We start from the raw sequence: 17427 nt of genomic DNA, 5'->3' as shown, positions 1-17427 counted from the left end.
GAAAAGGAGGAGGAGGAGGAGGAAGAGGAGGAGGAGGAGGGGGAAATTTTTTAAAAGAAAGAAAGAAGAAAAGACACTGAGAAGTTTCTTTCAGTGCCCCCTGCTGGAACACTGGTAATTATGCTTGTTGGAATGTTTAGCATAATTAGTCTTCAGCTGCCCATTTCAGTTTTGCTCAAGATATAAATGTCAAGTCAAAGCTATTAAGAACCATGTTCTTGAGAAACAGATACTCAGAAGGAGAATTGCCCAGGTAGCAAATGCACTGCTGGAAATCACAAATGCCACAGAATATTTGTATTGTTGTGCTGTCTGGATGCACTAATTACTATAATTCTTTTACAGTGAATAAACTCAGGGCTGGTTGCTAGCCACAATAAAATTAATTTTATGTTAATCAGCCTCCCGTTCATGTGAAAGCTGAAGTCACAAATCTGCCTGCCCTTCTTCTTGTGGGTTATTCCTCTCAGGGGGCTGGCCTGTGCCCCCAGGTCAGACTTTCCTGTTAAGCAGCAGGGTTCTCTTGCCCCTGAGCTATTGGGAACCAGGCATAGGATTTACTGTCCATCAGATCACGTGAAAGTAGATTATATTTTTCCCCATAGGCAGCATGAGTACTATTGGCTAGAGTCATCAAAAAATAGGGTCTGCTGCTACAGCTGGGCAGAGGGACCTTGTACCTGTTTTGCATTTGTCCCAGGCACTTCCCACAGGGACAATAGGAAATCCTCATGGGGGAGAGACAGGCAAATTTTCTCCCTACTGTTGCCCTAGTAGCTTCCAGAGCAGTGTCTTTTAGAGGCCAGATATGAGGATGGAGATACAGAGGCCAGGGGGGGGGGAAAGCCTAGGAAAGGGGAAGGGGACCACATACACCAGAGAGTGGCAGGAAAATGTTCCCTCGGAGCAGGAAATACACCCATGAAACTTAGGATACTGGGATGCATGAATTCACAGAAGCTTCCTCCTCATTTTGTAGGTGAAGAAATGGAGACAAGGAGGAAATGAACCTACCAAGACTGTGTAGCAAATTTTGGCAAAGTTGATGTGATGTGTGCACGCACTCTTTGAATCACAACCCAGCTTGCAAAAGTAAAGAAAAAATGAAATCTACCCAAAGTGGGCAGTGAAATAAACATGACTCTTTTTTCAAAAAAAGAATAATACTTTTTAAATATGTAAACACAAACTGGAGTATGCAAATGTGATCATGAATACATGTAGCTCCATAAAGGAGGTGGGAGGGGTGAAAATATGTGAAGAGGTTGGCCAGATCAGAAACTTAGCACAGTTTTCAAAGAAAGCTCAACAACAGCAGAGAGCCTAAAGCTTTCTTTCAGTGATTGGAAAGATTAGGTTCCACAAACCTTGTTTAATGTGCAGAGAATCTGCCCACTTTCAGCTCAGAAATAATGGGAGATTGAAGGTGGAGAGTAAATTTACAAGATGAGAACTTTCTAGAATTGCCACAGCTCTATAAGTAGGGCCCAGAGTCCTTCTCTGGTCACAAGCCAATTAAGTTAAGTGCTACTGAAATTGCTTTTAATCATCTAGATAAGAAGCAATTTGCAAGTGAGATACAAGGCTTGACACACACAAAAAAAAGCTTATGCATAATCCTGGCCTAGTGACTTAATAGTCACACTAAGACCATGGGACACATTCGAAGTTGGAAATGAGTTGTCAAAGAATAGGAGGGCTCTGGGGGTTCACGTATATTAGAACTGCATAACAGCTCCTCAGTCTCCGTGAAATTGTTGGGAATTACCAATTGCAGCTCTCTTAATAATTCCACCGAGGATCATGTCTACTTACAATGAAGAACTGAAGCAATTTGAATGGCTGGGCTGGTGGAAAAGGTGCTGGGCCAGACAGAAAAACAATATTGTCTCCCAACCTGGAACAATCAGCTGTCTGTTATTGTGTTTTTTCCATCTAAAACCTCCACATCCTTTGGGGGAAACCTCCCTATACTCCTTGTCGAACCTCTCTGCTGCCAAAAACTCACTCTGTCCTTCGGATGGAGAAAGCCCATCTCCAGTCAGAGAGAATGAAGCCAAAAAGAGCGAGTCTCTAGATGCAGCTGCATCTGAGTCCAGACCCACCTGTGGCAAGTGTGGAGGTGAACCTTCAGCTGGTTTTCAAGAGGGACCAGTTATCTGTGAGCGTGTGGCTGATTGTGATTAGTGTTCACAGCCTCCAGCTCATGGCTTCACCAAGGCCTACCAGCCTTCAGACTGAGGTCACACTCTTCTGAGGAAGCCCCAGCCAATGCCTAAGCCAAACAGTGATAGCCAAGTTCACATTCCTCTCCAGAGTCTTAAGGTACAGAGGTCCTAGAACAGAGACCTTCCAACTTTCTCAGTTCATGGCACCCTTAGTATCTCTGCAATATTGTGTGGTACCCACTAAGCCAAAAGAAATGCCTACAGGTTCCTCTATTGACTAGGTAGGTCCAAATAAGTTAACAGTAGTAGTTTGTATAGTGTCAAACATATATTTCTATGTTTTTCTAGAAAATCAAAAACAGTGTCCTGTATGCTCATGATTATAAACTAGAACGTCTCTGCATAATTCAGGAACCAGGGTCTTAGCCATTCCCCCTCCATGCAGGACTCTTCCAGAATAACCCATTGGGTGGCTGAGACTTTGTCAGATCTGCAGACTGACAGCTCTTCCCTGGTCTAAGCCTGCTTCCTTCCTTCCCCTTTCGTCAGTGTGGCAACCCAATCATACTCTTATACTCCTAATTCCTTCTATGCATCTGGTTATGGAAGAAACCATCCTGCAACAGACCTCCTAACTTCAAATTCTTCTGGGAAATAAATTCCCTATTAAAAAAAAAAGGTTTAAACTATTTGGAATTGTATTACTGTCACTTTCGGTCAAAACAGCCATACCATTATGCCAAGACAAGTGGATTGCTTTGGTTGCTAATCAGTATAAATTTAGAAAATGAGTAGAATTGAGAATCCAATTTTCATTATAATTAAGAGGAAAAAAATAGTTCTAAGAAGGGTTTTCTGTTAGCAAATACTCTAAAATGTAGTGCTCCTTATGGCTCCTAAGCCCAGCTTCTAGACAGGATGTAAACCATGTGTTCATTTTGAGCATCAAGGGAGAATTGACATACAAGATACATATGATAGGGAGCATTGCATTGAACAGTAATCAAAAGTTTGCTTTCTCAAGATTGTCTCTGATATTAGAACTGTCAGGGAACGTATATCTGGTACCCCTTAGTCCAGCTGGGGTGTGAAATGTGTAAGGAGATGGAAATTTCGAAGAAATGAACAGGCAATCTCTATAATGTTAAATAGGCAGGCCAAAGCAGGCCATTTTGACAGATATTCACCTTTGTGTCTGACAGTGGACATAGCATCAGCAAGAAAATTTATTTTAAGCAATGTTCTCAACTGCCACTAAATAACTTCCATAGCTTATCATTCCACTCACTTTATTGAATCAACTCCTCCCCCAAACTAACTGGTTCCATATGACTAACCCACCTTGGCCTCCTCAAGTACTTTGATCCTTTGTCATTAATGCCTTTGTAATCTCCTAGAGCCTTGCCACTCTACTCATGTGGTTAACAAGTTTATTTTCATCAAGCCCTGACCACTTCCCTGTCTGCAGAATCTTTGATTTTCGTTCTCCAACCTGGGCTCCCAGCACCTCTTTCCTGGAGAGCTGTAAAATCTTGCTATCAGTAGCCCTTACCACCTCCACCAGATTTTTCCTTCTGTTCAAGGCAACTTAAAATACTTCTGAATATTCCTTACGGCAACATTCCCACCCTGGCCCAAGTCTGCTTCTTTGCCCTCATGCCCAACAAACATTCTGGGCCATGAAATCAGTACTTTGGTCACACAGGGTCTCTCACTCTTTTCTAAGCAATCCAAGCCTTTTCTCACTTCAAGTCTTTTCTTTTTATTATCCCCTCCACCTGCTCGCTCATGTCTCTCTTCTTCATTCACACTCAGCTTCTAAGGTTCACTTCAAATATCTCCTCACCTTCATAGCTCTCTCCAGGTAGCACAAATCACCTAACTTCCTCTGTGCTTCCTTCATGCTTTACATTTAAGCTATTCCCACTGAACTTACTGTTTACATATCTCTCTCCCTCCAAAAGCCCAAGTAACTCCTGCAGAAGCCCATGTATTCCTTAACACCCTATCACTGCTTCTAGAGCAAAGTAGTGTCTCAATATTTTATGGAATGAGTTTGTGTAAGTATTATATTTGCTTCAAAGGCTAAAAGGGTCAACTTTGTAAAGGCTGACTATTACCTGGGACAGTGTAAGAGAACTTCATGAAATCTATTCCCAAAGTCACATTGAATCAACATATTACAAAAATGATAGGAGAGACCATTTACTAAGTAAGATCATCTTCCCCTCTAATCTTATTGTAGCTGTCCATCTTTGAATGAGCAGCCCCCAGTACACTGCTGGTCATGGAGAAAATACTCAATTTTCTTTGACCATTTGCTGATATTTGAGGAATAAATACATCAAATTATAGGTCAGCATTTTAATCAGAGTCTTAAATGAAAGTAAGGCCTCACTACTATGTTCCATTATTCTCTTCTCCTAGAATTCATCTAAATCTTCAAAAAGTTCTACCTACTAGATATAGTTTCCTCTCCAAAACCAGGTCATAAATTGGTAACAGTCTTTTTGGCAGAAAAAAAGAATTTGGAAGAGGGAGCTATTTCTCTACCAAGTGAGCATTGCTTCATTAACATTGAATGCAGTTGGTCTCATCAGTAAGATTAATAATAAGTAGATTGGATTTTTTTCTAATGTATAGGAAACCCAAGTGAATTTCGTAACCCAATCATTAGTGAATGAAACCAAGCTTGAAAACACAACTAGACAAGAAGTTATGTCTGTGTTCTGTACTCTTTCCCTAGGCATTTTATTTCCATATTTAATGCACATTACCATAAACACTAAAAAAGTCTAAGAAGAAAGAGCTTTTAGTGAAGGCAAGTCCAACTTAGGACAAGAATTTCCAAAGAGAGAAGTGTTCAATGCTATTTAACTGGAGAACTAAATCTGAGATAAAGCTCTTTCAGCATTTTCCCAAATGTGTGCCATGTAGAAGCAAGGGATTTCTCTCCCTCGGGTTAGACATGAGAAAGGGTCCCCAGGCATGCCAGTTAGACCTCACCTTTCTGACACTCCCCTTTATCATCTAGAAGCTGCATGCATCTGCTAATGGAGACAGCCTTGGTTACAAGCCAAACCAAACTGCACTTCCATTAGTACTAAATGCTCTTTTGAAGTTAAAAGAAATACAGTAGACAAAGCTCCAGGAGACTCAGTCCTATATTTCTCTTCCCTTTGGTGGTTTCCCTGTGAGCTACTGTACCGCCATGGCCTTATTTAACGCTCCAGTCATTTTTCACACTCTTCTGGAAGCCATTCTGGGCTTGAGCTCAGGTGTATCAGCAGGTGCCCTGGGACGTGGCACTTGCTGTGATGGAAGACATAAACACGAGTTAATTAAGTCTATTGTTCAAACAATTTGTTCGCACTGAGATTGACTCGCTTACAAGTATTCCAGTACAATTTTGTTTCTAGAAGTAGACTTCTGCCTCCCCTGTGTGAGGACTCCCTCTTTAGAAATCCATTCTATTTGGAAGACTCCCAGGTCACTGTCAGAGTAGCACTTAAAAAAAAAAAAAATCTATTGCTAATGGGTGACAGCCATTTTTTTTTTTTTTAGGTATGTGGTACTTGCATTTTTTTTTTCACAGCCATGAAATTTCTCAGAGTAACATCACTAAGGTGAAACTGGAATAAGTCGAATGTTGAAGATTTAGTATTATGTAGCATTCTTACTCAAAGTCAAGACTGAAAACAGCTTTTGAAAGGCTTTCACAGTCTCTCTGGCAGACTGAAGCATGGAAAATGAATAAAAGGTTTGTCCAGAGAGAAAAATGTGGGCAAGAGATACGTAGAGAAGGGTTTTAAGCATGCTGCTCTGCTATTGTACAAAAGGATCAAAGGACATTTCCCACAGTAATTGCTTCTATTTTTACTTTGCATCCATATTGTGTTCCCATTCACCCCTCTAACTGATGTTCTGGAAATTCTTTTGGTCCTTGTTTCTCTCTCGTCACATGCCACGTCATTTCTGCCTTGGATCACCTGTCCTCTCTCTCCAGTGAGGTCCAGTTAGGCAGCAGAGAGCCCACCTGTGTGCTGCCATGAAAGTGTCCCTGGGAGGCAGCTAGCCAGCCAGAGGCTTCACTTCCTAGCCTTCCTAGCCTGGAGCTGACTGAGTTCCCGTTGGAATGTGAGGGAAGGGTGAACTGTGCCGTCAGACCTGGTCCATTAGAGCTTCTCTGCAACCCTCCAGGCTCTTGCTTTCTGTCTCAGACCCTGGGGATGATGACCTCAGAAGCCATCTGTTTAAGATGGCCAAGCCTCTGTCAGACTGATGCCCTCAATGATTCCCTTTTGTCTTCCTTACTCCCATCTTTGGATTTTCTATAAGCAATAAACTCATTTTCTGCAGTGCTATTAAGTTTTCAGAGGTTAGTATTACTACAGCAAGCAAGACCTCAACTAATACACGAGGGCAATGGAAGAGATTAAAGGCTAATATTTTAATTATTCATGCTGCAAGTATTTACTGAGAGCCTACTATATACCAGGCCTTATATTAAGTTTGAGGACTAAAAGATAAATAGATACAGTCCAATCCTTGAAGAGCTTACAGATCATTTACTTCATGTTTAAACCATCTTGTTTTCCTAAGAGGACCTGTTTCATTGACATTCACTTGACATTTCTGAAGCAGGAAAGCCATTTATGCCAGTTTTAAACATTCAGAGACTACAACCCTGGCAGGATGTGGCATTAGGGTGAGATGAATCTAGATGGCACAGTATGTGAAGCCACCAAGAACAGTTGAGTGTTATCTTCAAGAGTCTTTTCTAGTCATGAAGAAAACCAAAATTTCTGGCCACTGAACACCTTAGACCTCAGCAGCTCCTTCAATGATACGCTGTAGATTTAAAGCTCAGGAAGATAAACAGCCAATGGATAATTTGATATACTTTTTAAAGATGGATTATATAGGAACCCAAAGTTTTCTCCTTTACCATCTCTTTACGTAACTTGAAGTAATACTTTATTTGGGGAATCATTTGCATTTAATCACCTGGTTTTATGATTTTAAAAACAGCCTACATAAATAAAGGAGATTTAGCTAGCTCAGACAGGTGACTCTAGGTTTGTGAAACCTGAAATCTATACATTTTAGAGAATGTTTTATGAAAACAAATAAATTATTTCAAAAAGAAAACTGGATACCTGGCCTAGAAAGAGTTCTGGCAAATGAAAGACGATAAAATTTAAGCTTCATTGATTTTTATGGCAAATCCACATACAAGCCAAAACTTTTTTAAATCGGTGAGTAATTGAAAGAAAGGTTGAGGGTTTTCTAGGTATAATCCTGCTTGATAATAATTGATCAATTAGTAATTGATCTCCAACTCAATAATTCATCAGTTATCTATATCCAGATAGAGGAATGATGCATCAAAACTATATGTTCAAGTTCCTATTTTCTGAACCATGTATCATGTTGCATGTTTCCATTTTAAATATGTATACTTTCTGCTTATATGACAGAGGACAACAAGATTTTTTAAATGAAAACACAAATATAAAATTGGATGTCATAAATTTAGGAAGCTTATTTTAATACTAGTTGAAGAAAAATGTTATTCTTCTTGTTGATTGTTAGAAGAATGAAAACCACCATGCCTTTGTGTGTGTAAATCAGCCAAGTATAGTAATTAGAAAATAAAGTCATGTGAAATGAAAGAAAGAAATTTTTCATTTGGTCCTTGATCTCTAGTCACTCCCAACAAATAAGACTTAATTAAAAAGATGTGCCTTTTCTCATCTCCTGAGAGATAGTGACCTTATGTTTTGTTGATCTGGGAAAACTCAGTTGCCAAATGAGAATTGTCTGCAGAGAGCTAGTCAACTTCTAACTTCAGATTATAACCCTGGGAGCAATTAACAGGAACACATGGCTCGTCTTCACCAACAGGGGGGCCTGGGAAGCCCAGCCCTATAAGTCTTCACCAGCTAATTGCCTAGATCACCTTGAATTATCTGCAAGAGTAAATTTGTAACCTAGTTAGAAAGCACATACATTCCTGCAAGTTGTCTTCTTAAACCCCCAACTATCTCAGCTACAAATTTGAATTTACCTGAAGAAAAATTTTCTTCTAAGATACCAGAAAGTGAAGAGCTACCCAGATATTTATTTTCCGGGTCACAATTTTCCCTTTAGTTCAGGCAAAGCTATATCTTTTACTTTTTCTTACAAACTCTTACCACGCCCAAAAGTTTAAAACAATCTATTCTGTTTGGTTAGCACTTAGGAAACTACTTTTAGATTACTTTACCCATTCCTCAAGGAACCTGAAATCACATTTTCTCTTAAAGACTCTACACGTGTCAAACAGGATTGTCAATCTATAAAAGTTATCTTAAAACACAGCCTACTCATCTGATCAATGCTCCAGAAATGCAGGAACCAGAAAATGAACAATGAGGGTTTGATATAAAAGAGGTTTGCAGTCTACTCCATACATGAAGGAAGACCATGCAAACTGAAAGAATAGTCTGCTTTGAGCAGAGAAGGTTCAGAAAGAAAGAATCCACATCACATGGAAGAATTCACTCAAAATTAATCATAGACCTAAATGTACTAGCTAAAACTATAAAACTCTTCAAAGAAAGCATAAGCATACATTTTGTGACCTTGGATTAGGCCCTGGTTTTTTAAACATGATACGGCATCAAGGCACAAACAAATCATGATTAATTGGACATCATTAAAACTAAAAATCTTTTTTTAACAACTATATAACAATTACTTTATTTTTATGTTTATTCTATGACATTTACAAACTTAGAGATATAGTTATGGTTCGTGTAGTGTTTTGTTATAAGTAATACTCTTTTTTTTAAACTAAAAATGTTTATGCTTTAAGGGATACCACAAAGAAAATGAAAAAAAATGAAAAAATGAGAAAAATACTTGCAACTATATATGCAATAATGGACTTGCATTCAGAATATACAAAGAATACTTAAAATTCAACAATAAAGACAAATGACTCAACTAAAAAAAGGATAAATAATTTAATAGATATTTCTTCAAAACAATATATAAATGCCCAACAATCTCGTGAAAATTTGCCCAATTCATTAGTCATTAGGAAAATGCAAATTAAAACCAGGAGATACCACTTTATGTCCACTAGGATGGATAAAATTAGAAAGATAGGGCTGGGTATATGGCTTAGCAGTAGAATGTTTGTTTAGCACGTGTAAGGTCCTGGGATTGGTCCCCCAGCACTGTAGAAACAATAAATAGACCACTAAGAAGTGTTGGAGAGTATGTGGAGAAAATTGGGACACACCTCTTCCTTGGTATCATCTTTAAAATGTACAGGCACTTTGGAAAACAGTGTCATAATTCCTCAAAAAGTAAAAAATAGTTATCATATGACCCAGCAATTCCACTCCTTGGTATATACCCAAGAATAATGAAAATATATATTCACACAAAAATTCCTACATGAATGTTCATAGCAGAACTATTCATAACAACCGAAAAGTGAAAGCACCTCAAATGTCCATCAACTCAAGAATGGATGAACAACAGGGTAATGAAATGGAGCAAATTATTACATGCATTTATGAATGTCACAGTGAACCCCACCAGTATGTATACCTATAATGTACTAATAAAATCATAATAAGGAAAGAATGTACAAGCAACATGCAGAATATTCACATTATGGATTATTATATGGGAATTAGAAGGAAAGAAGTACTGGTTCATGCTATTACATGGGTGTACTCTGAAATCACCATCTAAGTGAAAGAAGCCAGACAGAAAAGAATACATGTAATATTATTCCATTGATAAGTAATGTAAAACACAGGTAAATCCTTGGAGATAGAAAGTAGATTCATAGTTGCCAGGGGCTGAGGGGAAGAAGGAATGGAGAGTGTATTGTTAGTCAGGGTTCTCTAGAGGAACAGAATCAACAGGAAGTATAATTATAAAACCGGGACTTATTAGGTTAGCTTATGTGACCAGAAGCTGAATAATCCATAATGGCTGTCTGCAGGCTGGAGAGCTGGAAGAACCAGTAGCTGTGCAGTCCAAGAGGCTGAAACCCCAGAACAAGAGGAATCAATGGTGCTACTCTAATCTGGGACCTAAGGTTTCTGGAGAATCACTGGCAGAATCCACTTTGGAAGAGGTAAGAAGCGAGAGTCCAATATCCTCAGCAGCAATCAAGGACCTGTCCAAGAAGAATTGAGCTTGCATCTGCTGCTGCTTCCTTGTTCTTCCAACTTTTATTCCATTCAAGCGATTATCGTATTGGATAGTGCTGCCCATGCTTAGGGAGGTCTCCCTAAGCATGGGCAGCACTATTTCAGTTGGTTATTCCACATGCCAATCATTCCTAGACAACCCCCCATTGACACACCTGTAAACCTCTTAATCCTCAGCATCTCTTAATCCAATCAAGTTGACAATTCAAATTGACCATTACAGGGAGTGACTGGGTAGAGGGTTTCTTCTAGGAATGATGGGACTACTTTGGAATTCAAGCAACAATGGCTACCCCACTTTGTGAGAATCTTAAAAGCCATTGAATGTTATACCTTAAAAAGTTAAATTTATGGTATGTAAATTACAACTTAATAAAACTGCTATTTAAAAACAAAACAAATCAAAACATTTCTGTTCAGGGAAGAGGGTATCCTGATCATGATTCTTCTTAGTAGAGAAAATCAAAGGGATAGATACCATTTTAGCATGTGTCACCAGTCAATAAACAGTATCTTCCAAATAACTCTGAATTTGATTGTGACTTGCCTTCCCATTTAGAGTTTCTTACAGAAAACATACTTTTTATTAGTGGCAGTCAGCATTTCAGTCCTCTTTCTTTTATGTCTTTGATTTTAAAAAAATTGGGAGGTTCTGATGTGCCACCCACTAAAATACACACATGGGCAGAAGAGTCAATAAGACAGATGTGATCCCTGAGCTCATGGTTCCTGAAGACCTGTGCGTGGAGGGACACAAAACAAAGAAGGACACAAACAAGTAGACAGCATTCTTTTTCATTATTTAGTGTCTCAAAATGACTTTTCTCCCTATGCAAATTCCTATCCTGACCTAAGTTGTTATACCTACATAATCTTCATATCTCTGTATAAATATCTAATATATGTACATATATATAATATATTATTTGAGATAATACCTGTAAGCACTTAGACTCTGCTGGCTCATAAAAAGTGCTTGGTAACTATTATTATTACTATTATCATTAATATTACTAAAGAAATCATCATGTTAACGGTGTTGTACTGAACGAAGATTATTTTAGGTCTGGGTGCACCAGCCTCCCCTACGGGAGGTAGCCCACTGATGTCAGTCATCACAGCAAGAGGAAGGCGTCTGTCAGGAAACTGGAGATGTCTTAGGTAGGAGTGGGGGTACTGTGGGGGAGCCCCCACTCTCTCCCTTGACTTCACTCTTTCAGGTTTGGATTTCAAAACTATGTCTAGTTGACATGGAGGAACTTGTTTAAAAGGATAATGTCTCCAAACCTGTGGAGATTCTAATGCAATAAACAAGGGATGAGTGTGCTTAGAATATTCTTGAATGACAGAGGTTAAAGACAGTTTTACAAAGAGGCAGGCCCAGATTCCATTCTCTCCATATTTCTACTGACCACTCCAAGCTGAAGCATGCAATCAGTATCTGGCAAGCCACATTCTCCAATTCATGCTACTCTTCTCAGCATTGCTAAAGCTAATCAAAGCCCAAGCTCCATACCTCCTCAGACCAGAATAAAAGTCAGAGCAATGAGAGGGCAACCACCAGGGACCTTCCTGTGGGGAAAAATGATTCAGGGCTGTCCCTTCTCAAACAAATTCACATCCAACGCCAGTCAAGAACACATGGGAAGAAAGGAGAAGGCATTGGACTGGGGTTTCACTTGCACAAAGTTGGGTTTGGTTTGTAGTCACAAAGATGTATGACAAGATTGAATATTAAAGCTAAATCTCAATTTTTGTAATCATGAATTGGCATCTTTTTTCCTCCTCATTATCATTATTGCAATTATCAATGTTATCATTATTGCAATACTTGTTTTATTCTTAAAAATGCATTATTGTTTTTATTTCAATAGTCTAATTTAGAGCAAATCACTTAACCACTCTGAAGCTCCATGTCATCTATAAAAAATGGGAACAATGATAGTGTTCACCTCAGGAATTTCTATAAGGATAAAATGAGGTAAGTTATTTCAAACACTGAACACAAAAAAAACTAATCAATAAAACATTATAGTAATTATTGGTGGCAATAGCAATTTTTGAGGTAATAATATCATTATATGATTGAACCCCAAAATCTAGGTTCTGAATCTGCCTAGCTCAGGGCCAGACCTCAAGCCATAGTGATTTCACCATGTCATGCCAATCAGTCAGCAGGTATCTCTCTCTCTTAGACATCTTTGTCAAGTCATTAGCTAAGGACTTTAAAAAGTTTTTATATTTTTTAAAATAAAGCCACTAATATTAGTCCATTGTAAATTTAAGGTAAGTTTATTTCTAGGTATAAAATTGAATAAATGGATGAACGATGCTATTACTAGATAGATAGATAGATAGATAGATAGATAGATAGATAGATGATAGATAGGTAGATAGAAAGAAAGAAAGAAAATCAATAGTGAATGCCAGGCATTGGTGGCACATACCTGTAATCCCAGCAACTTGAGAGGCTGAGGCAGGAAGCTTCAAGTGAGTTCAAGGACAGGCTGGACAACATAGAGAACGCCCATCTCAGAAAAAAGAAAAAAAAAAAGTGCGGGGGGGCAAGAATATAATTTGAATGCTTTGGGGTTACCATGGCAACTTTCCCTCATCAACAAATATTTATTGAATGCTCATTACATGCCAGACATTTTACTAAATGCAGAGGATTCAGAAGTTCGCAAGGCCAAGCACGAGCCTTCAAACACAGAGAGATTGTCCAGGATATTAGCCACAGGGCTATAATATATCTATGTAGGTGACCCATACGATGCATTCCTCTCCCACTATATAAATCCCTTATGTTCCTCCAAGAACTAGCATCAAATGATCGCTAGACCTAACCCTCCAGGGTATAAATCATTCCCCACATTTTGGAGATCACGTATTCAGGTTTTTGCCAGATGCCATTCATCACTGCCCTGCAGCAGGAAATTTATGAAAGGACATTCTGGGTCACAGACTCTTAGTTCTGACAATCACTTAACAGGTCATCTAGGCCACTCTCGCTTCCAATGTGGGAATGCTCCCATTAGTATGTCTGAGAAGTGTTCTTCCAGCTTCAGAGAAACACCTGTACCTGCAAAAACACATCCTTCTTTAAAAAAAATAGATTTTCCCAGATGGCATCACACTAATTACTTGGAATGACTTGCCCTTAGTGAACATATTGTCATAAAATGATAAATTCCCTAGGGCTGGCATTTATCATTTCCTGTACTATGGTCACAGACCTCACTGGGCTTCCTCGGTCAACTCCACTAAGCAAATACAATTAGATCTATGACATTTGAAAATGCAGCGTGATTATGATCATCATTTGAAAGAAAATGAGATGAAAGACTACTCAAAAAAAATTGAAAAGCAACAAAAACAAATCCATAAATCCAGCCTCTATCCAATCTAAATGATACTTAAAATAATTCATATGTAAATCATTAACTAAATTAAAGAAATAGCACTTAGAAAATTTTAACTCTTAATTTAAGTTCAATCAAGGGAGAGAAGAGGTTGAAAAAAATGCTCAATTAAAGCAATTGGCAGATATTTGTTAGGATCACAGAATTCCAAGATAAGCCTAATTGCTCCTCCTGCCCACGCTAGACCATCTCTAAATTCCACATTATCAAAACCTCTAGCAAAGAGTCTTAAGTAAGAAAATCCGGGGGTGGGGTTAAACAAACTGTGATTTCACTTTAAAAGAAATCTCCAGGGGCACTTTAAAAGATAGTCTCTATCCTGTCAGAACAAATACGAGTTCTACAAGCCTTTAGTTTGTATTATGAGAAAGTATTTAATTTTTATCACTTCATTTGAATTTCTATCCATTTACTCACAATCTTGATAAGGTAGATAATGATTAGGCCAAACATAAATATAAATGTACTTTCTCAAGTGTAAGAAGTTATTAACTTTTTACATTTAATTTTGCATTTTAACATGCAATGCAGACATTCAAACACCAGAGGACAGTGTGTGAAAGAAAACGAAGTTCCATTGCTATTCATCTAATTCAATTCATTTACTTAGTGAATCAAAGTAAAATCTTAATTTTAAGTGCTTTTCCCCCAAAGACATTTTATGTCATTGCATGCTTCAGAAACTAAAAGTAGTGGTTGATAGAAATGCGAATCATGAGACCAACTAATCAAGTTAATTTGAATCATAATGGAAATTAGAAAGATTAATTTCATAAGCAATCATTAATAATGGAAGCTCTCATGTACGAATAATCAAAGCTTTAAGTATTATATGATAATTAATTCATTAATATGGGTTACATATTTTAAAATAGCTCAACTCTTTCTTGCTTTGGTATGCTTATTAATAGCAATCCTGAGGGAAGAAAAGCCAAAATGTTTCTTTATAGAGGTTTTTCATATGTGTTTTTAAATGGGCAAGAGGAAAAGTTGAATTATGCAACAAATAGATTTGCTCATTGGTAACTTTCCTTCAACCATGGACCATGTCAATTGTCAGACTATGTCAATTGTCAGCTTTTTGCACAAGAGTGGAGAATTATACTCCTGACAAAGAGATGGCCTAAGGTGGAGGATTAATTACAGATTGAGTATCCCTAATCTAAAACTCTGAAGTCCTAAATGTTCCAAAATCCAAAATTTTTGAGAGTTGACACAATGCCACTAGTGGAAAATTCCACACCTGCTTCATATCATAGGTCCAAGTATAAATGCAGGTGCACTAAAAATGTATGAAATTCCCCTCAGGCTTTATGTATACAGTATATATGAAACATTAATGAGGCTTGTTGTTTAGACTTGGATCTCATCCTCAAGACATCTCATTATGTATATGCAAATATTTTAAAGTTTAAAAATATCTGAAATCCAAAACACTTCTGGTCCCAGACGTTTTGAATAAGGGATACAAAGCCAGTATATTATTTTATTGTCCAACATTTAAACTAATATGCATCTGATTTGGGGCTTGATTTAGAAGTGGTCTTGCATGCTCTTGCCAGTGACTACAGTTTACATTCAAAATTTAACTGAATAGCTCTATTTATCATTTGCAGTGTCTCTAGACTTTTCCCATATTCAAACTTATATGCAAAACACTTGCTATTGTTAGTCATCTATGCAAAAACCGAATGGACTTGGAACATACTCTCAAACATTACTTCTTTTTGTTTTATGGAATATTTCCATATTCTAATTAAAGAATTATGAAAATAACTTCAGTTTTTTGATGTGATCTCTAAAATACAATGTTTTCCTATAATATGTTGAAAGGATACTTTATTCAAAACTTTTTTTTTTTAGGTAAAAGATCTGACCTTGTTTTCTACATTTCCTTCTTCCATTTTGCTAAGTTTTCCAGGTAATCTGGATTTGTTTGGGTCTTGATGATAACCCTGATTATAATATTTGACGTCTATAACTCTGAATGAAGCCTAGTAGAGTTGACTCCCTCAAGGGAGTAAAGAAGAAAATGATAAACGTATTCAGATATCACAGGTCTTGGCAGAGCAGGTAAGAAGCTTGGAATGTACTGTAACTACAACAGAAAGTCACTAGAAGGTTTTAAGCAGGGGAATGGTTTGACTTGATTACCTGTATCACTGACAAGGAGGCAAGATTAGAGGTTAATGAAGAGACGGGAGGTGGCTGGACTGAGGCTGTGGCAGTAGAAATGATATGAAGCAGACAGACTTAGGATGTATTTGATGGTTTAAAGCTGACAGGGACTTCTTAGTTGTAGGGTGTGAGTAAAAGAACAGCATCAGAAGGGCTTCTAGCTGGGCCCAGTGGCACATCCCTGCAATCCCAGTGACTTGGGGGGCTGGGACAGAAGGAAGGATGGCAGGTTTGAGGTCACCTGGGCAACTTTAAGAGACCCCGTCTCAAATAAAACAAAATAAAAAGGGTTGAGGATATAGTTAAGTGGTAAAGCACTTGCATTATATGCATGAGGCCCTGGGTTTATCCCTAGTACCATGAAAATTTTTAAAATAAAATGAATTCTAGGCTTTTGGCTGAGAAACCTGGTGATGGAGAGATTTGATTGAGAACCAGGTTTGCTCAGGGTGAGCAATTGGTCACAGAAAATGTGAAGAAATCATTAAATACACAAGTAAAAAGTTAAATTAGTAGCCAGTATGGGAATCTGAAGCTCAAAGAAGAGGTCAGAGCTGGATAGCTAGATAAAGGTCCTCATGAAACTTGTCAACTAATGGGAGGAGGAGGGTAGTAAGCAAATAATATAGTATAAGTAATGCAAATAAACAATATAAATAGTATAGTATAAATTACAGCTGTCTTGGTAAAGACAGTGCAGTAGGAGGGGAGTCATATTTAAACTGAGGGATTCAAGATGGAGCCTCTTTGAGAAGCAAAAGCTCTAGAAACCAGTGGCTTCTTTAGATACATCATATTTAAGGACTAGTTATCTTAGGTTACAAACAGGACCTTTACCTATAAAGTGATAATTGCTCAGGGAAATAGATCCATAATCATGTATATCTTCTAATTCATAGCAGGATCTTAGACCACTTTCTCACCAATTACAAAGATCATCCTTTATAAATATTGTATGGAGCATATGCTCCCACAGTGGATTATGACCAAAGAGATAAGCATTTCTTGTCAACTCTTCTTTTCTCTTGTTTGTAACTCTTTGTGGTTAAAAAAAAAAAAAAGGAGGGGGGGGGAGACGATATCACTGAATAAGGAATGAAATATATTTAAGTAGCCTGTCTTATGTACTTAACCTAATCCCCCTTCTACACATCTCAAAATTTTTTCTTTTTCACTCTGAATACTGATTATTATCATAAATTAAAGCTAATATGTCAAAATTTACTTTCGATTTTTATTCTTGCTTTGGGAGAATTAAGCAAAGCTCTTACTCTGTGATCATATTGATCACAAAGAACAGCACATGTGGCAGGAATTATAAAAAACAATTTGCCAACCCTTATCTGCCACAGAATTCATTACCAGGGTTTTTTTTCCCCCTTCCCACTCAGAAATTATGAATGTATACACACACACACAAAAAAAAAAAAAAAAAAAAAA

The 17427-nt window shown here is 37.8% G+C and overlaps 1 long non-coding RNA gene across 3 annotated transcripts in view; it reads right to left on the bottom strand.

Moving 5' to 3' along the window:
* Window positions 1-17427, bottom strand: part of LOC125618161 — a 153460-nt gene that overhangs the window by 75345 nt on the left and 60688 nt on the right. For all 3 annotated transcript variants that reach the window (XR_007349410.1, XR_007349408.1, XR_007349409.1), the window contains exon 4: window positions 12835-12918. This is a non-coding gene — a long non-coding RNA (uncharacterized LOC125618161). The remainder of the gene's footprint in view (window positions 1-12834; window positions 12919-17427) is intronic.

This window comes from Marmota marmota, unplaced genomic scaffold (genome assembly GCF_001458135.2).
Source record: "Marmota marmota marmota unplaced genomic scaffold, marMar, whole genome shotgun sequence".
NCBI lineage: Eukaryota > Metazoa > Chordata > Mammalia > Rodentia > Sciuridae > Marmota > Marmota marmota.
This window is presented reverse-complemented; position numbering and strand designations above follow the sequence as displayed.